The sequence below is a fragment of the Neofelis nebulosa genome, chromosome 14, assembly GCF_028018385.1.
Source record: "Neofelis nebulosa isolate mNeoNeb1 chromosome 14, mNeoNeb1.pri, whole genome shotgun sequence".
In the NCBI taxonomy this organism is placed as follows: Eukaryota; Metazoa; Chordata; class Mammalia; order Carnivora; family Felidae; genus Neofelis; species Neofelis nebulosa.
The window spans coordinates 59,827,729-59,848,841 of record NC_080795.1 but is presented as its reverse complement, the minus strand read 5'-3'; the positions used below and the strand labels follow the sequence as shown (position 1 = coordinate 59,848,841).

The 21,113-nt window shown below is 36.3% G+C and overlaps 1 protein-coding gene across 6 annotated transcripts in view; it reads left to right on the top strand.

Annotated features, from left to right (window-relative positions):
• Positions 1 to 21,113, top strand: part of TRPS1 (transcriptional repressor GATA binding 1) — a 259,341-nt gene that overhangs the window by 156,423 nt on the left and 81,805 nt on the right. The window lies entirely within an intron of this gene.

The window sequence follows — 21,113 nt, the reverse complement described above, 5'->3', positions numbered from 1 at the left end:
GAAAGAGAATAACTCTTTTCTGTAAACAAAAGTCAGTGGGGCTTTGCATAGGAGATTATATATATATATCTGAGGTGTTTACATTTTATGTGTCTAGATCCACAAGTAGATTATGAGCATATTAAAAGCAAGACCTGTGCCCTATTCACTTTTTTGTGTGCCATTCCTACTCCCCAGTGCAATATGTGGGATAGAGAAGTTAGATATTTTTTGAGATGAAACAGTAATTAAAATTCTCATATATATTGAGATTTCTTAATAGAATAGTAGACCAATTTTATTAGCACAGTATTTAAGGTCATATTTTTTATAAGCATGTATACAATAAGCTTACTTTACCATGCATGTATTTATGAAATTTATCATATGCACACAAAATTAAGGGGAGTGAAATTTTTACTAAAATCTGAGACCATGGTGGATATGGGAATAAATATATATATTATATATATTAAAATATAATTAAAATATAAGTATATATATAAATTTTTGGTGGAGGCAAAGATAAAAAATATAGTATTCTCTGACCAAAAATTTCATGGTGATTCATTGAACTTTTTCACTCAGGGAAAAATAGCTTCTTTAGCCCAGGAAAACAAAGGGATGCCTCTATTTTTCATATCCAGTTTGGAGGGAAGGGTGATACACAGTTATTTCTGGAAACAGTCTTCTGAGAACAATGAATTTCTTCCCTTCATGATAGGGTCCATTTTAGATTATTTTAATTTATATCAAATTCTCAAAGAAACATGGCCAAATTTGAATTTATAGTCTGCAAATTTCCATTTTTAAAGACAAACTAGTTCCTGAGGAATGCAGATTTTTAAAAAAGGCAACTGAAACCTCAAAAATTCTCTCCTTTTTTCTTCTTATGCTTAAAAAAGTACATGAACATACTGTTTTTAAATTTAGGCTTTAAAAAAAATGTCCTCATGCTGAGTTCTTGTTTGCCAAGTTTCAGCTTGGAGAGAATTTTTATAGCTTTTATAAACCCCTGAAATAGAAAGTTTTAAGTGGAAATCCTTACACACTTTCAGTGAGGGCCACAAATCTTGCTACCTTTGAGAACGAAGGTAACTTCTTTTCATTGTTTAGAAAGGGCACCAGTGACTTGATGTCGTAGTTTTCCCAAGGACAGAACTTTTGTTTAACTGAGTGTTTGATATGTTAAATTTTGTATGTGACAAAACATTTTTAAATTTTAAAATGCACTTGTCCTCACACCAAGAGTGGTTTCTGGGGCATACTGGGTGGCTCAGTCGGTTAAACGTAAGACTCTTGGTATCAGCTCAGGTCATGATCTCACGGTTTGTGAGTTCAAGCCCCACATCGGGCTCCATGCTGACAGTGCAGAACCTGCTTAGGATTCTATCTCTTCCTCTCTCTCTGTCCCACCCCACTCGCTTTCTCTGTCTCTCTGTCAAAAATAATCTTTAAAAAAAATTTTAAAAATGAGTGGCCTCTATGGTGAGGCCTTTGTGATTTAACTTCTAAATGTGGTTTAGATTCAGTATGGAAGTTAGATTTGCTGTAGTCAAACTGACCATGGCTGAATATCTTTGGAAGTCAAAAAAAATCCCCTTTAAAAGCCTTTGAACTCCCCTTTTCTTCATGTAAACTAAAGGGTCAGTTATCCTTTAGGGAAAGCTGGAATATGTAGGGGTTTTATTGGGTCCCATCTCTCTGTTGTGAGGATTTAGGGCCATTGGAACCAAAAGTCTCACTTCCAGCATGAAAACACGTGGTATTTTACTGCAACCAGGGATCATTATTATATTGGAGAACAGAAAGGGAAAGAACAAATGAGGCTTTGGACGCAGAGAAGGCAGTGCGGGGAAGACAACAAATGAAGCAGATATTCAGCAAGGAGAGTTGGGCATTTTTGCAGGGTCCTAACCATAATTGAAGGAACACATGCTGCCCAATTGATGAGATAAAGGTCAACCAAATACGTGCATAATGTTTTATCTCCAGAGAAAAAGATTTCCAAACAGCAATATATATTTAATTTGAATAGTATCTAGTAGAACAGAATTGGGGTAATGTAGAAAACTTATAGACATCTAGTAAATTTCATTCTAGCAAATAATTCACATTTAAAGAAACAAAGTCCTTGCTTTTGCTGGTACATATCTGTGGCTTCTTTCTTCCTCCAGAAAGACAACAATGTCAGATTTGGCAGGAGATAATGCTTTTTAAACTCTTGACATGCATACTCTCTGACACAGGTGCCCTAAAAGAAAGACCAAGTAGTCTGATGAAGGACAACTTTAAAGGAAAATTTTTAAAGAAGGTAAAACAAACGACTCTAAAACTAGTATTTAGTCCCTGAGACAGGTGTATACATTAGTGATGGAATATTGCTTGACTACATTCTTAAAATCCTTTACATTTATTTCTTCAATTGAATGAGACTTTATAACATCTGTTTTTGGAACGAATTCTGATAACCTTGACATTCAAAATGGAGATACAGGATAGATAGCTTTCCTCTAAGTGCTTCAATATGGCAGAAGGAATTATGTAATATTGATAAATAAAGCATCATGACATCTGTGTTGAATTCTGAATCAACGTGTTGAGTGAACTGTGTAAGAGGTAAAGGAAGGGACTGACTTTCAAGATGTGAAATGCATTGGGAAAGCCAAGGTCAAAGACAATTCAGGACTCAATGCAAAAGATTTTCAATCTTAATGAAAATCTCTGTTAATAACTTGACAGTTGAGGAACAGTTTCATCGTTAGAAGTTTAACATTCTTTTTAGGGCCTAAGAGACAGAGTCCCAAAGAACTGAGTTGTATTAATAGCTAGTGCAAAATTTATGGCTTAGGAAGAACAGATTAATAGTTTTTGGAGTGAAGCCTGAATTATAGAGGGATGACCTGAGCTCTGGTGTGAGTGATCAATCAGTTCAATGTCTGTAACTGCACAGTTTTAAGAACTCCTAAAAGGTTCCTCTTTGGCCACTTAAAAATGCTTCATAAAGGAGAAACCTGTTACAAGCCAAGTTGGGTGTATATTTTTATATAGCTATATAGGTCTGATGTTTCTTTAAAGGGGAAAAGCAAGAGGAGTGGCACATTGAGGTTTGTTTCCAGATATGTATGAGGGAATGTGACTGACCTGAGCTTTGAAGGATGGCCAAGACTAAGTGGAATAGATTGGATAGACTGGGTACAGTGTGGACCCTAAAGGAGAATTCCTTTGAATCTAGGAAATCTTCACTTTAAAGAAGCAGGGTTAAAGACACAGAGGCAAAAGCCTAACAAGGCTGAATTAATTGAACTTTATTAGTCAGGATAAAGCCACTGATGTTTGCAAAGGAGAGTAATGTTTCATGAAGATTAACTCCTCCATGATATCAGGAGAGGGGAGCAGGACCCTGGAAATCTGTTTGAATAGCAAGTATTACTGATGAAAGCACAGGCCAATCAGTAGAGTGGTGGCCATGGCATTGAAGAGAAAAGGAAGACTGGAACATGGATGAAAAGAGATCCCCAAGACTCCATGAGGCACTGTGTATTGAATAAGAGAGAATACAAGGAACCAAAAAATCCCTCAGATTGAGTGCAACTCACCAGGACATAAACAGGTTCCTTGTATGTTTTTGGTTGCTCACTTCTTTTGGAAAGGAACCAACTTCTTTTAAATTTCCCTAGTGAAAACTCTATTTTGATCATTTTTTTTCTTCTCTGTTAAAATGACAAGAATTTTAATTAGCCTTGAAGGAACAATTTTTACTGTATTATAGATGAGGTAAAATTGGCAATACTAATGAAAATGGAATTGAGTTTATTTGGTCTAATATTTGGCCTAAACTAAAATGTTTTAAATGCTATTTTCCACAAACACTATGACCCTGTGCTATCTATTGAGCCCTTCCCCACACTAGACAGCAAATCCCTTGACAAGAGGGATTTATGTCTTTCCCGTCTCTCTGTCCTCAGCCTTAACTTCATGCCTGGCACCTAACAAGTTCTTCATAAATGCTAATTACATTAGTAAGTGGAAGCCTGTTATGATTTCTGGGATTGATTGGTTTGTCATAAGCCTTCTCATTGGAAAGGACCCTCTTCTGTTAGGAACTCCCTGTATCTATTTAAAGAGATGATGAACGTTTGGTTTTCAGGAAAACATCTTCTAGATTCATTCATCATTACACTTCTTGGATATTGTCATACAGGAAAACTTGACCCTGAAACAATTATTACTAGCTCTTAACACACTAGGATTTTAACTCAGCATAAGGAGTCACTGAGAGGAATTGTAAGACATGAAGGAGAGGATTTGATTGGCCAATATTTTCATTTAGTTCAGGAGAAGGAAAGGCAAAGCCCCAAATGCTGCACAGACATAAACTCACAATTCAAAACTTTTTTTAGAAATGACCCAAGTGATCAGTCCTTCCAGGGTATGCTGAAACATGGAGCAGTCATAAATACTTCCAGGCAAGTAGATCCTGAGTTGGAGAGCATTTGGTCTCACTTCCAAATGACTCTGGCCTCGGAGTTCTGCAGTAGTGAGCTACAATTCTAGAAAGTGAGCTACAATTCTACAAATTCTAGAAAGCTCTAGGTTCAGAAACCGTGGCAGGGTTACAAGAAAAAGTTATCTAGCTTCTGTTTCTTGTGCCATTCAACAAGATTTAGCAGGAAATGCAGCAAAATTTAATGGTCGTTACCTGATGAAAAACAGACATACTTCAGATTACCCTTAAGCAGTACTGAGCAGACGAAATGAAATTAGAAGACCCCACTGAGGCCAAGAGGGTTGAAGAATCACAAAAAAACAACTGGATACAAAATAGGGTCTCACCATGCTAGGTCATCCATGCATTTTCAAAATAGTGCTATAGGAAAAGTGGTAGAGAAATTTACTATGTCACGAAGTGCACATTGGATTCATCAGCACAGGATAATATTAAATCTGTATTTTTCAGTAGGTATGAAGAACTTTGATTTCAGTCAGCTCTACCAAAAAGTGGAGGATTTTTTTAAGCTGTGTACCATCATTCTCTATTAATATCCCACCATGTTTAATGTTTAATATTACATTATTTTTTCTTAAAAAGAATTCATGTCATCTATTCCACTATATTTGTGATCTATGATACTTCTTGCTTTGTCTTTAAAATGGAAAATTCTTTGGATAACTTTATAGCAAACTCGGATTTGGTTCTTATGTTGAACCATGCAGTAATCTGTGCGTGACATGAAATACTAAGCATACCTGTCTCATTTAAATAGATATGTTAAGGTGGTCGTTACTATTCAAGAGAAACTATTGTTTTGCTTTTTTTTTTTTACTTCAAGAAGACAAACTATTAGCATTTTTTTCTTCATGGAACAAAGTACAAAAATTGTTGTGATAAGAACTTTCTTCTGAAAAGCCAGATAAGCTCTTCTCGGCACACCAATAGGGGAGTGACAGTACAATTTAGTAACTTAAGCAATGCATTAGGATTCACAGGCTATGCCGAGGCTTCACCCTCGGGCCAGACCTATAGTAGTTGTAAGAAAATGATTTATGTGTTGTAATAAATGTTACTTCTCAATCTGTTTGCTTGTTCAGTGGTTGAGGTCCCAACAGAAAAGGTCTATCTCAAATTAGGACTGGCATGTATTATCTGTCAACTTTATATAGTACTGTAAAAGTCATTCAGCTGACAGTAATATTAGCAGAATGTTTTATAGGTCTTGTACTGTGTGAAGCCTTGTATGGGTGAGAAGAGGCGATGGGTCTGTGGGGCTCTGTGGTCCGGGATAAAGTTGCGTGTAGATGAGTCGTTTCAATGCTTCTCTGTAAATGAACATCTGGCTCACATATTGATTCCATGTGTGAAAATGAGATCAGCCCATATAATGACCAGAATCAATCAGACTTCAGCCGAGGAGTAACATACACTGGTCTTGATTTGTTAGACAACCAGAATTGGCAGCACCTTGCATAATTTGGCACCAATTGACGAAGATTAGGCTGTTTGGGGGCCTGGGTGGTTATTAATTTGAAACCCCCCTTAAATATTTTGCAGAGTAAAATCAGCTGTAACTTATTTGTCCTAACCCCCTCCTTTTCATACTAGCTCTAATTGTTTTAGACAAACAAGTGGGCTTGCGGCCTGTTCACTTTACACAGGAAGACATGAATTCTTTGATCCATACAATATTCTGTAGCTCAACCTTGGAGCTATTTACTGAGGAGATTTATTTGCAGACAGACAGTAGAACAGTTCTTTGTGAATAGAAATGAGTACAGCTTCCACGGGTTTTCAGCTCATGTTTCTGCTACTTACTGTAAGGGAGACAAAACTAAGCCATCTTTATTTTTAACCTGAATCCTTCTTTTTTTAGCATTTTTGAAAACTGGATTAGACTATCAACCTCTCTTTTTTCTCCTCCCACTTTACAATGATAAGAACAGAGATCAACCAGATATCATTGCAGTTTTGTGCTTTGTGCAATCGTGAAGAAAAAAAATTGTAAGATTTAAAGCAGGACAGATGTTAATTGTACGCATTTTACAAATACATCTCCCTAATTTCTGGGTACAAATGAAATTTACCTGTGCTGTTTTAATTGTAGATATTGGATGAAAAGAGAAAGCTATAATTGTCCAAATGTAGTTTTAAACATTGATTATTGCTTTCAAACAGTATAAAAGATACAGACTCATATACTTTGAATTTAGATAATCTTATTTAGGTAAGTCTCTAAACCAGTATTTAATTTTTCCTCCAATTAAATGAGTTATTTGAACAAAGCATCTCTAAATGCTTTAAATATAATGGGCCAGACAATTTAATAGTAACAAGAATGAGACCATTCCATAAATATATCTTTTTATAATTTTGTAAGATATGAATTCCATTAAGACTATTTGATTTCCACTTGTGATAGAGAAATCTGATTCATGAAATCAGTTCAAGGGATAATTCTCAATTCTTAATTACGTCTGATAATAAATTACTAAACTATATTCTCTTTTATCATCTCAGAACTTAATTTGCTGGGCCTCTTGATAACCAGTATATGAAAAGTCATCTTCTTCCTTTAAAATGTTTTTTTTTTCCCATACAAATTTGTAAATTATAATTAAAAATGGATTTCTTTAAGGAAAGATCTTTCATGATCTTCAGATTTTACCTTCTGGTCACTTAGGTCATTAGCAGCATTTTTGGCATTGTTTCTTTTGTATTTCCTTTTGGATAATTTACCAGTAACTTTTTAGAGAGCTGTGAGTGGCATCATATAAATTTTTGGAATTAAGATAAACTGTTTTCACTGAAAGACCAAAACTGTTTGACTCCTAAAAATAATAGTGAATCAGATGTTTTATTTTCTACATTTTTAAGTTGTAGATTAATAGATTAATGCTGACAGATTTTTAGAGGTATTACAGTTTGAAATTTACTCATTTCCACTTGATATAAGTTTCCTAATTAAGAAATATAACTTTGGGAGGAAAGCATTTTCAAACACTTACACATGTCGCCCCCCCTCCCCCCTGCCATGTCAGGAAGCTTTTAAGTCTAAACAAGCATTCAGTCAGTAAGCCCTAGTTTTTCAAAATCTTTCAAATTGCCTCCATAAGCTTAAGACCTAACTTTGGTAAACAAAAGTGCTTACTTACGTTTTTGCCAAAAGCAAGATATTGGAACCAAATGCATACCTCTGCTAAGGAGCTGGATTATTTGTTACTTGTAAAAACTAAAAGGATTAGGAGAAAGTTTTAAGGAAGAATGTTTGCACATATAGGAAGAAATGGGCAGGACAAAGACTTTTTAATTCAGACCATCAAATAACACAATCATATATAACATTTATTATAGAAGATACACCAGTAGACGGCACATGCAATTGAAATTTCAGGAAAGGGCGAAGTGTGTGGTTGTCTCACACGTTAAAACAATTTCAGCACACGTGTTTTCCTGTTTCATATGCCTGGCCTCAGGTAAGAATTCTTGCATATTAAAAATATTACCACCATGATTTCAAAGTGAGGCCAAGTCCTGTTATAGGAATGTGTGATAATTTACTGTCCTGTCTACACCATAAGTGAAACCATGTTAACAGCAACCATGCCTAAACATGGTTTTTGTTATATTTCAAATATGGTGTGGACAGCTTTATATTTCTTAGACACTTCTTTATTGTCTTTTTTGTACGTTGCTTAATTTGGCATAATTCTTTCATTGAAATCATCCCTAAATGCTAATTGACAGTTACCTAGGAGCATTCTACACATATCCTGAAAAGAGTTGGCTTGTTTGATACGGTAAGACATGTTTTTTACCAGAATCACAAATGATGTGGCTGTCTCCATGGACATGATGGCATATATCTTGTGCCTTAAAATGCCAACCAAAGTTCCCCATACAGCTGCTGCATCTTTGAAGAAAACATTACTCTGTGGTGACTCCACAGTCAGAAATATTCTTGCACCTAAATACGTTTTCATTTTTACTTTATTTCAATTTTATTCTATTTAAAGTGTAATTTTAATATATATTTACTAGCTAGTTACAGAATGAATTCTTGAGGTAGGGGTTTGTGCATTTCAAAATAACAATCTTTGGGGGATTTCAGAAATAAATATGCCTAACAGATAATAATTTCATGGAAAGTGACTCAGTGCTATCAGTATCACTCATAACCGCATGGCCTGACCTATGCTAAGAAAATTATTTCCCTTAACAAGATTATTGAAGCTTCCTATTCTACCACTTAAAAAAAAAAATGTGCATAATGGTGGGAAGAGGGCCAGTTCTCAGCTGGGTGCATTGGGTTTTGAGCATGAAAGTAGTGAATGACATTAATAGGAAGTTAAAATCTAATAGCGGAGGGGTTTTGAATACTCTGAAATAATCTGAAATTTATTTTGGGGGCAGTAAGAATCATAGCTGCTGGTCTTGTTGCACCCATATATCATTCAGTACCTGATTAAAAAAAAAAAGGAATCGTAGACAATGTTTGTTTTGGGTAGTCCCCAAAACACTCCAGAGTTTCTTGACCATGTGCCTAGTTCACATTCTCTCTGTCCTAGAATATATTAAGCCTGGTCCCCTTCTTCCCAAAAGACAGGCCAAAAACAGACTAATACATTTTTTTAAATAGTGTAGGTGAGACCTAATAACCTGAAGAAAGTGCCGAGTAGTGGAGATGACCCACAGGATTTGGTCACCAGTCAGCAGTGAGAGGGATTTGAGAGAGTATAAAAAGGATGCGGGGCGCCTGGGTGGCTCAGTCGGTTGGGCAGCTGACTTCGGCTCAGGTCATGATCTCAGTCAGTGAGTTCGAGCCCCGTGTCGGGCTCTGTGCTGACAGCTCAGAGCCTGGAGCCTGTTTCAGATTCTGTGTCGCCCTGTCTCTGACCCTCCCCCGTTCATGCTCTGTCTCTCTCTGTCTCAAAAATAAATAAACGTTAAAAATTAAAAAAAAAAAAAAAAAGGATGCAAGGAAGTTATCCTGCCTGAGATAGGAAGCAGCATTATGAGGAGGCTGGGTATGAAGTATGTAGATTTCACTGGGAGAATTTAATGAAATGCTTGCAGATTTTACACAGGCCCTTAGAAAAGTATGCAAATTGTTGTCTACAATAATAAGGGTGGATAATTTTTATCCACCCTCCTGATAATACCAAATAAGGGAAAAAACATGGTTTTCGTTGCAGTAATAAGTTGGTGGTACAAATTACAGCATTACTATGTTAAGAAAGAAATGTTCATTCTTTTCTACCAAACCAGAAATAACTCCAGAATCAATCAAGATGATGACAAAATATATACTGTGTGTAAGCTTGCATCTTTACTAGTAAATGAATACCTCTTTTTTTGCCTCTTTCAAAGTTAATTTTAACCTATTCATTTTGTCAACATGAATTAAAATTTTTTCTAGAGCTGAAGGAACTTCAATAAACCTGGCCCAGCTATCTGATTTTTTAGTTAAACTGAATTTTGCTTTAATTTTAGTTTGGAGGTTTTTGCTCTATTTTAGGACATTTGATGTATTCTAGTGTTTATCGATTAGTTTTTAATAATTCTGAAAGGGGCTTTTTCTTAAAATGTAGATGTAAGTAATCAATCAAGAGAGCCTCATCCAAATCCAGGATTCGATTTAAACTTTTTCAGTTGACTGTTGTGTCTTATTTTCATTTTTAACTTGATGGCAGTTTTTTGACAGCTAGGTTGAATTATCTAGTAATTCACCTGCATTTGTGTGGTATCTTAGGTGTCATTCTCAGAATATTTTACACACAGAGAAAAACACTATTGGTCAGGGTTTTAACACTAAGTTATGTAGTAAGGAAGCCAGATTACTCCTGGGCATTTATATTGAAGACTTCTTGTGAAAGTAAAGTATCTAAAAAATCCTCACCATGAATAAGGATGAATATACATTTACTAATAAAATTTAAATAAACGGGATGCTATTTTAAAGAAGGTGTGTACATGTGCATGTGTGTGTGTGTGTTTATAAATATTATAAGCATGATTAACTGACCTGCTGTTTTTAACCATTTCACTGACTGCTTCTTGGTGTTCCTAGTTGTAGTTGCCCAGATGGCACTCAGGCAGTTCTCATAGTACATGTTTGGTGAGCATTTACTGTGGGCCAAATGCAGTGTATTGTTTCTAGATATGTTATTTCAGCTCTGGATTTCGCTGTTTGCATAGATACTGTAGAAGCTGAGGTCTCAGAGAGCCTTCAGGTGCTTTGACAGCCAAAGCCTCATAAATGTGCACACTTCTGTACTCGTCTCTTCTCTTCGTATCCCTTGTGTTTTGCCTGGATCCCGCATCAAAGAGATAAGGGGAAGGGAGTTGATAATTGGAGGTAATAAGCCTTTCATTATTCTAGTTTTTGAAGTTAAAGCTTTTATTAGTGCCTAGGTCTCCAGGGTATTCTCATCCGCTCTAAGCTGCTGGATTCTGTTCTCTACCGACTTTCTCCAATTTTGATCACTGTGCTTGTAGAAAACTGAAACGCTGCCTCAGAGAAGAGTGTCATGACTTCCTTGATCTCACCCCGATCTTGTGGCTGTATTTTGTTTTATCAAGGAAAAAATGGGCTCAGATCTGCAGCACGTCCTAAGGGTGTCCCTGTATTCTTCCAGATGCTTAAGCTCACTTTTAATCTATGTAGGAGAATGTTTTCCACATGGTTAAATGCATATTCGTTATAATGCCAAGAAGGTGGACGTGAAAACCTTTGCTTGACAGTGAGTCACCACAGATTGTAACCAGGGGCAGCACAAGATGAGATCTGTGTTTGGGGAAGCGTATGTTGCTGGCAGGGAGGATACAGGACTGAAACGGGCCGCATTCCGGCACCCAGATACAAGGACATCAGTTAGAAATCGAGCGAAGAGCTGGACTAGGACAGCGGCGTAGATTTAGAGAAGAGCCGTGGTTCAGAGGAATTTAAGATGCCAAGTTGGTAAAGACTCGCGTTGCTAGAGGTTAGTTAGCTACCTTGTGTGAAGGGGTTAAAAAAAAAAGACTTCCTATTTCAACCCTGGCTGACCGTATGAAAAGTCACACCATTTACAAAGATAGAGAACTAAGAAGTAACAGGATCATCCTTTGTGGACAGGGTGGAAATCATACTGCTGTTAATGATACAGTTTGTTTTTAATGAACTCTGAATTTCACATGTTAGGTCCACACTTTAAAACTTCAGGCAGCTGAGAATGTGGCTCCAGGAGATATTTTTGTTTTGGAAATTAGGGGTATTTAAATATTAGTTGAGACTATGGGCATAAATGAGATTTGTCAGGGTTCAAAGCTTCTCCTGTCGTTTGTGGATTCCTAGGTTTGTGGATACCTAGGTTACGGCGATTATGCCGCATCATCTTTTTATTTGCATGTTGATCTCCCCACCAGCTGGCATACACCTTGAGGCCAGAATCCTTTCTTCCTTCCAGCATCTCTGCCACCCAGTATAGCAACTAGGGCATGGACAGTCAACTGTGTGTTTAGTGAATGGATATATAAACCAATGCTTGAATAAACTGAAGAAGCCTAAACTGAGAAGAAGGAGACTGAGGAAAATATGGTTTGGGATTATAGTGCTATTTCTGTAGAGTAGTGTCCCAACTCTGATGACAGCCTGAAGAAACTGGTGGGTATTGCTGAAGCCAAGGTGGGAAAGAGAGAATTAGGAGTTACTGGTGATCAGGCTCATTAACTCCTCCCCAACCCAACCCACCCCTGCCCCCCTACCCCCCCCCAACCCTCTCACTTCCCCCACAATTCCCTGCTTCATGAGAAAGAGCAATGAAGGAAATTACCCTATAACAAGACCTATCCACATATCCCTAGTATGTTTGGTTCATATGCTTGAAATTTGGGATTCTTTGTCACTGCGAAGAACACATGCCATGACTGGACCATGTTGGCGTTAAAACCTAGTTCATCATGTCGTTATACTTCAAGTCAGCTGAATGACCACCTAATCTGTGTTTTTCCACACACGGAATGATAAACTGGCAACGGTGTTTAAAAAAAAAAGTTTCTGTGTCTTTAGAAACTATTTGAAGGCACAATTACTCAGCATGAAGATTCTTACTGAATTCAGTGAGGATGTATTATACCATGTCATGCATTTAGTTACTTGCTTTCGTAGTGGTAGATGTAGATAACTGAGGCAAATCTAATTACGCAGAATTGTACGCCGACTGTTTAGGAATGACAAAAGGATGGCATTGAACTTGTTTAGGTAACTTAAGAAATCAGCATTTTCCCAGAGCACTTCATGTCATAACAGTATCACAAATAACTTCACACTATATCCTAACTCATCTAATTGTATAAAAATACCTTTATACCATCTAATCAATTATACTGCTCAGACACAGCAGATGAATTCAATAATTTCTCCTAATCTGTGTTCATTAAAATTTTTTTAGCCTCCAAGAGCACTAAAGCAGCATTTCTGCTGCCCCCAGAAATGGTATGGAAACATTTCAGACAGACTGACTCCATTACTAAAGAAAACTGTGTGTTTCAGGAGACACCCCTAACTTATGGTTTTGATTATGGCTTCTGCTTACATTCTCATTACTTTTAAGTTTTTGTTGTTGTTTAGAAGTAAAGCCCGATCTGTAAAAGATCTCAATTTGAAAAATCTTAGTTAGACTTTAAAAAACTAGAACATTTTGTCTTCAAAAGCTTGAAAACATGTGTCCTCTTGAGGGTAGAATGCACAAAGGAAAGGAAAGGGAATGAAAGATCAACCTGGTGTTAACACACAAGATATATATTGGCCCTGGTCAGTCTTAATGTTTGAGTCTCACTATGAACACAGCCAGAAAGTGTTTTGTTTTCCAAAGATGCGGGGCCTATTGATTTGTCAGTAGTACATACATATCATTGACATAGCACCTTACAGTTCCTGAAGGTTTTTGCTCAGTCATCTTAAAACACTTTACAAAGAAGCAAGAAGAATTTTATTGGTTGATAAATTATAATAAATTTGAATCAGTTGCCCTTTGTCATTTATCAACATAATTTCAGGGTTTAGGACATAACCCAGAAGAAGTCTGTCGTCTCTGAAGCTACATAACCATTGTGCTAAGGTAGCTCTTTATCCATCCCTTAATTTATTGTTCTATTAAATAAAAATGGGAATAGTTCTATCACAGGTTCTGCTTAAGGCATAAGAATATTAATAAATGCCAAAAATATGACGTGATTTCTGAAAACTTCTCTCATCTCTTTGGGTTTAAAGGTTGTTCATTTTTCAAAAGGCTTAATTTAATACCATAGTAAGTAGGTTAAATGGGTAAATAAACATTTCCAATGTAGGGAATCTATTCTCAAGTCTGCCACACCTCCCAGGTGGAAACTACTTGTGATAGAAACGGGTTGCCTTATAACAACTTCAGTAAACAACCAGGATTAGGTCATTTCTGTCTGGGGTTATACGTGTTTTCTTTTAGTGACAAGAAGTGTGTTATGATGAATCATGGTTCTGTCAACTCTGGCATTTCCTCAAAGAAATACATGGCATGAAGTTCCTTTGGTGTTTTCAGCAAGGTTTGATTTTCCTTACTTTGTGTAACATGAACCTTCTGTTACAGATACATTAAATCCCACACCTACAGGATCCAGATATATAGTCATGGCTTCTACTACATTATATCGTGCTTTCCTAGCTTATTAAGTTCTATATAAATGAATTTTTCCAAATTCTGAACTTATTCTCCAAGCTTAAAACTGAAAAGAAGAAAAGAAAGACCAGAAAACTTTGTGGGGAGGAGTGGGGGATATTCCTAAAGTATTTGGTAAACTGCCTCGTTGAAGTCCATGAATCAAGTGCAATTTCTTCTCTGGCTTACTGACCTTTGGTACATAAGGTAGCAGTATCCATTGCTTTTCCTAAGTCACATCTATCTAATTTGTTTCTTGAGTTCTTTTGTCTGTCTCTTACAGTTTTCTGATCTTCTTACTCAACATCTAATATTTCTGCCTCACTAGTGTTGTTAGATGAGCTTCCCTACCCCTTTTCTGTGCCTTTGTTTTTTGATGCCTCTAATCCGCTGAGGACTTCTAAACTGCAAAGGAAGAAAAAAAAAGACCATTTGAATAAGGATATGGTCAGTTTTATTATTTAAAAAGGTAGGATCTTTGTGTATGGGTTTCCTTCCATCCATTTTGACTGAGAAGATTTGTATTATCCTTTGGACATTCGTCTTCATTGTGGAGAGAGGAACTTATCCTCAATTTTGAACTTCAAGATTATTTCTACAAATGAATAGGGCTAGAGAGCCAATATAACTTTCAATCTTAGGATCAGTTGCCTTCTCAAACAGTAGTCTTAGCTTTCAAAAGAGCAAAGAAACATCAGGTTTACTTAGCAATTTTCATCTGCCAACCTTTGTCTGTAGCTCTTAAATGCTGGTTTAAAAATACCCTAGTATAAGGTAGACTCAGGATGGAAGCATGCCTGGGGATGTCGAATTCTTAATTCCACTGTTAGATATCCAACAAACTCATTCATTACTATCTGACATTTTTCCCGGAAGACACTGCAGATACAGTGAATTAAAAAATTGTCAGTTTTATGGAGCATGTTTATATGCTGAGATAGCACCAATAATATAAGATCTTTTCATTGAATATTATTGTTCCTGCTCATGTTATGATCATAAAATTAACTGAAAAAGACAAAAGAGTAATACATGCTCTTGATAAAAATCTTTTCTCCTCTCTCATCTATACACTAAGACCATTTGTATCTCTGAATGCATTTGGCAGACTCATATTTATTATAAATAAAATTTTATAATTCTTCCGCTTGCTAGATTATAAACTTCTTGTGGGCAGGATTTTAAACATCGCCGTATTTCCTTAAGGTTTCGTATGGGAAATATGCACAGATATTGATGGAGCTCATCCAGGTTCCTCGTTCCTTGACAGCTCTTTTCTTTTTTTTCTTTTTTCTTTCTTTTTTTTTTTTTTTGGTACCTCTGGCATCAAAAACACTCAATAAATATTGATTTAACTTACGTTCAAATAATATTTTACTATCACAAGAATGTACCTTGGTACATGCCCACAATCAAAACCTTAGCCTACAATAGATGGCCTTTACAGAGGCTTATTCATGTAATAATTTTAACCTCTGATATTTTGTGTCATATACAATGTCAACAATTGAGCAAACAGATGTTCTTCCCTTCTTTGAAACTGAGCATCATGAAATAGGAGAATTGTTCCTCAGGTCTCATGGTTATTCCTGGAACAGAACTAGTAGAATTATCCCCTCCCCTTAATCACTTTCTCTATCTTGCCTCTGTGTCATTTCCTCTGTTTTTCAGAAAAATTAGAACTTGAGGTCACTGGAGCCATCATCTCTAGACTTGCTATAAGTAGCAAATATGATTAGTAAGGGAGGGAGGGAATGGATGTTTTCTATGGCACACAAACAAGAACTGAATTACACTTCTGTGTTCACTCAGAAAAATATTCCATGAGCAAAGTGAAGATGATATTTTTACCTTCATTTTGAATGTTATATCATCAGTTCCCCGCCCCCCCCCCCCCCTTGCTTTGGACACATGAAAATACTACTTAAATGAAATGCTACTTAAATTAAAAGGTATTTTTGAGGCTGAAATTCAGTAGTTTAGCATCAGAACTTGAAGTATCCAAATTTGGGGTAACAGGTGTATATAAGGCTAAATGTATATTTTCATATACATGTAAAATATATGTCATTAATATATATTATATAATATAAATATATATTAAAATAAAATCTATATTAAAAAACTTGATCTGTAATCAAGACACAAATGTAGGAAACTTGTTACAACAAATGTTTATTGAGACTTCACTGTGTATACTATGAGTGACTTTGAAAAATTCAGAATGCAATGGGCTTGTTGTGTTGGGGTTTCTTTTATTTATTTATTTTTAATATGAAATTTATTGTCAAATTGGTTTCCATACAACACCCAGTGCTCATCCCAATAGGTGCCCTCCTCAATGTATTTATTTTTTTTTTTAATGTTTATTTTTGAGAGAGAGAGAGAGAGCGAGCGAGAGTGTGAGCAAGAGGAGGGGCAGAGGTAAAGGGAGACACAGAATCCGAAGTAGGCTCCAGGCTCTGAGCTGTCAACACAGAGCCCAACACAGGGCTCGAACTCACAAACTGTGAGATCATGACCTGAGCTGAAGTCAGACACTTAACGGACTGAGCCATCCAGGTGCCCCTGTTGGGGTTTCTTTTAGTTATGTAGTTGGAATCATCCTTTCTTTATCATGTTGAGATATTTGCCCTACCTTATTTTTCATACAAATTGAAATGACCAGCAAAATTGCTGACAGCCAAGTTTAACTTACTAGATTTTTTTTTCTCTCCCAACTATTGAGTAGTAAATGATAGCCATTATATTTCAGAATGAAAAAGCAAGGTGCTTGCATCTTTTTTAAAATATACAAACTTGTTATGGGATATGAATCACATTTACCTTCTTCCTGTCTAGAATGATTATTTTTCTGCCTTTTTAATATCTACATTGATATAGCAAAATATTACCCATTTTCAAATTAAAGAAAGCTTATCCAGATATAGATAACTTCTTGTTGTATTTACAGATGTTAGTATTTATTTTCATAATACAAGAAGCGGAAAATGTTCTTTGTTTCGAAAAGCAGGCAGCCCATTGGTTGGGAAGAGGTTGGGCTTTGGAGACCAAAGACTCGGGTTCAAATTGTGGTTCTGCAAATTAAAACCTGAGTGTTATTGAGAGTTCCTTAGACTTTCTAAGTTGTGGTATTTTCCATCCAGTAGAAATAGCACCTATTTTTGCATAATTATCATAAGGGTTTTCAGACACAGGATTTGACATGTTGTAGTTGCCTAACAGATACAGCTGTTAATTTATTATATGAGCTGAGAAGCAGTGGGAGGAATTGATGAGGTAGTGGGGTGGTGAGAAGAAGGCTCTAAGACATCAGATCATAGACTTAAGTGTGAAGTGACAATGGGAAATAATCATCCAGGAAAGGAAATGAGGGACTCCAAGTACTCCCATTTTGAAAATATCTAATAATTCAAGAAAGACCATGCTCAACTGAACTAAAAATTTGAACTCTACGAGTTTTGTTTGAACAGTGTGGTTAGCTGTGTATAATCCATTACTTGGGTTTCACCCAATCCTCTGGCTTCCCCGTAGCCCTTTCGTAGGCTTTCATTTCATATTGCACAGGTGATGGCAAAATATGTGTAGTAGCCGGGAAGGTAAACCCAACCCTATTTTGCGTGAATGGTGACCCTCTTGAGTGAAGAAGCCCTTTCCATTTTACAAATGAAGAACATTCCAGTTTCACATTCTTTAATAGGAAAAAAGGTCCCATTTAATCAGTGGTTAACTGAGATCTATATTGTTTCTCCTCCATTGTCTGCCATATTTTGGCTTTTCTTCTTCTGACATAAGATCTATACAACTATAGTAAAAGTTTTATCACAGAAGTAAATAACAGCATGTTTCCTTGGGAGCAATTGAACAACAGAATAAAACAGTGCTTACTGTTTTTTGAAAGTTGTGTCAGATTGTCATGGTAATATAGAGTTGCATCATGTTGTCATAGCAACCAGAATTATAAAACGGATTTAAAGAGGATGAAGGAGATACCCTTTGGTGTTGTGATTCCTTTCACTTTAGAGATTTCGTTCCTCCTCTACTTGTGTTTATTTCATTTTGCTTTGTTTTTATAAAATGTAGAAGGGGAAATAATGGGAGTCTTCTTCCCAAATGAAGAGTTGCAGCGTAAAGGCAGAAGTCATCACGTTCTCTTTGAGCCAGGTAGAATTCAGGGTCTGGAACACGGACGCAGGTACACTGCTGTATCAGGCCATCCCAACCCTGAGCAGGAGGAAGTTCCATTCCGAGTGGGTTGAAAAGGTATTTCATCTTTCTTTATGATTATTCATGGCTTTTCTTTCAAGCAAAAACATCCCAATCTTCCTCTGAACAAAAGGCAATACTGAGTTTTAGAAGCTGATTCATCAATTTTATCAGGGTTTGGGGAAGACTGTTTCTTCTCTGTAATTAGAATGATTTTAGGTCATTATAGTTGCTGGAAGACTGTTTCTTCTCTGTAATTAGAATGATTTTAGGTCATTATAGTTGCTTGAGATGTTAAACTTTGACCCTTGAGGTGAAAAACTAATTTCAATGCTAAACCATTTCCATTATTCCACAGTGAGGACCCAAAAAAAAAAAAAAAAAGAGGCTTTACAAGGCAGTTGAGATATTTGTTGCTGGAGTGCATCCAATGACAGATTCTACAAATAGTGGCAAGTAGAGATTGAAAAAAAAATAATTTGTTCACTGTAAATGTTTGCTAAAAATCAATTGTTTTAAATATGCCTTCTCTTAACTCAGCTCTTACCCTCTTGGCATAAACAATTTGCTTTCATTCTCTTTGTTGCTACATTGCCTCCTCTCGACTTGCTATTTAACAAACTCTTGCAATGCAAGTTGCAGCAAGTTTTAGGCATTAATGGTGGCCAGGTAGTATAATACTATTTTTAATGAATGTCTGTTTTTTTATTCTTTACTGTGCTTTCTTTGGAAAGAGGCCCACGAAACAAAGTATTAAGAAAACACACTGCCGCCCTGGAATGTGTGTATTAGCTGCAGATTATTTCCTATTAGCAGATTAGCTGCAAGGCTATTGGCTCAGAAAGGTCTTTGAGAGTATTTTGTTTTGTAACTGATTCAAGCCATGGGAGAGAATTGCCACCATGATTGGAAAGAAGAATTAGCTACTGTTGCCATGGACACTGGAGTTCACAGTCCTATTGTTAAATCTAGTGCTTGAGAATGAGATGCCCCAGCATGAGTTCAAGCTTTGTTAATGAAATGATGGAATATATTTTTTCAGAGCTGTGACAGAATCTTGTGAAAGATATGTGAAATATATTTTGGCTACAGAAATATTTAGCGTTTCCTTTATAAATCAGTATTTTCCACTAAAATAAAATAATCCTATGCTATGTAGCACTGTATGAAGCTAATGCATACATCTATTTAAATCTTTAATTACCTTTGTAATACGTACCCATTTACAGCATGTCATTGAAAATTATATTCTTTAAATATAGAAAAATGAAATTGCAGATGTTCAAATTGTTAGAAGATCTGTACCAGTATGTTTTCTAACAGTATAAATTGATGATAATATTATATAATAGGTGAATCTCTTAAAAAAATTTCTTGATAGAAATCAAAGCTTTATACCATGATGTGACTTATAGTAGATTTTAATATTTGAGACTAGAAAAGAATGAACTGCAAAAGAATCTTAACTGTGAAAGTTAAAGATTGGTGGTTTATTATGGTGATGTGGGTAAAAACCCATGAAGTTCAAAGGGAAAGTGACAAAATGTTATCAGTCCTAGACTTCTAATATTCTGGTCAGCAGATATTTGAGTGCAGGCTAGAAGTCAAGCATAATGTTTTGCACTTCAAAGAGAGCTCGTAGTCTTAACTAGCCTCTTTTTTAAAAAATATCTCACCCCTCCAATCTATCAAAAACACTTTGGGCCCGACCCCCCCCCCCCCCACCCCGTTTTACAATACTGTTTTGCTCATTTAGTTTTCATTGAGACGTAGATTCAAATCATGTTTTTGCCATTTACTCATCATGTGGCCTAGCACCAATTAATTATCTTGTCTGGTAAGTCTCAGTTTCCTCATCTGTGACATGGAATGATAATAGCACCCAATCCATAGAGTATTGTGATGGAATTAAATAAAAATGATGGACATTATGATGCATGGTGCTTGGTATTCAATAAATACAGTTGTTATATTCAAAAAACTTGAGTGGCTCCTGTTTCTCACCAAATGTTTAGGTATTCTAGCAGTGAAAGTCATGTTCTTACTGCAGATTTATCTGCCTTTCCAACTAATGCATGAAAAATGTATCCACTTATTGTCCTGGACACCCTCCAAACATATTTCATGAACATTCTTACCTCTGAGACTTTGCTTAGCAAGGTCTCTGACTGAGACCACCCTTGCCCCTCCTTCTCTACCTAAAGTCAATATTTTCTTTAAGATCCATAATCCCTAAAGTATTTCCTGACTAATCTAACCTTCCTCCCACAAATTTTTGTTTCTCATCTCAGTAGTTTTTTTTTCAGAATTTTAAATATATATATTAGAAGCCAAGTGAGAACTGGTTTGAAATTAAAAGACCCTGGGGTGCCTGGGTGGCTCAGTCTGTTGAGCATCTGACTCTTGATTTCGGCTCAGGTCATGATCCCAGGTTCATGGGATTGAACCCCATGGGATTCTCTCTCTCTCCCTCTGCCTCTCTTCTCTGCTTGTCTCTGCTTGTGTTCTCTCTCTCTCTCCCTCCCTCCTTCGCTTCCTCCCTCCCTCCCTCCCTCCCTCTAAAATAAAAGAAAAAAGTAATTAAAAGACCCTTAATGCCTAATAATCCTTACACCCTCTTGGGTATATTTTATTTATGAAAGAAACATCACAAAAAATATATCCCAAGGGTATCTACTTTCCGCATATTTTGTTTATCCTAGAAATTTGAAGTAACTAGTTTGTGTTTGGCTTTATTTTTACTTGCCAGATCTGCAGTG